The sequence below is a fragment of the Leptonychotes weddellii genome, unplaced genomic scaffold (assembly GCF_054177405.1).
Source record: "Leptonychotes weddellii isolate Sample4059 unplaced genomic scaffold, ASM5417740v2 HiC_scaffold_187120, whole genome shotgun sequence".
In the NCBI taxonomy this organism is placed as follows: Eukaryota; Metazoa; Chordata; class Mammalia; order Carnivora; family Phocidae; genus Leptonychotes; species Leptonychotes weddellii.
The window spans coordinates 1-294 of record NW_027772069.1 but is presented as its reverse complement, the minus strand read 5'-3'; the positions used below and the strand labels follow the sequence as shown (position 1 = coordinate 294).

General features: G+C 38.4%; 1 non-coding gene across 1 annotated transcript; it reads right to left on the bottom strand.

The window, feature by feature from the left end:
• Positions 1 to 82: 82 nt before the first annotated feature.
• Positions 83 to 222, bottom strand: LOC145718631 (U4 spliceosomal RNA). Its single transcript, XR_014141934.1, has one exon. It is a non-coding gene; the product is annotated as a U4 spliceosomal RNA (small nuclear RNA).
• Between the last annotated feature and the right edge of the window lie 72 nt (positions 223 to 294).

Sequence of the window (294 nt, the reverse complement as noted above, 5' to 3'; positions counted from 1 at the left end):
CACAAATTTGCTGCAATTGACCCTTAAACAATGCAGGAGCTCAGGGCAACCCCCCAAGCCCTGAACAGTCAAAAATCCCCATATAAATTATGATCCTCCAAAACGTAACCACTGATAGCATACTGTTTACTGATTATGTAAACAGTATGTTATATGTGTTATTAGCAATAATCGCGCCTCGGATAAACCTCATTGGCTATGATACTGCCACTGCACAAAGCTTGTTATATGTGTTATATACCATATTCTTACAATAAAACGAGCTAAGGGAGAGAAAGTACATTTACATCCTGT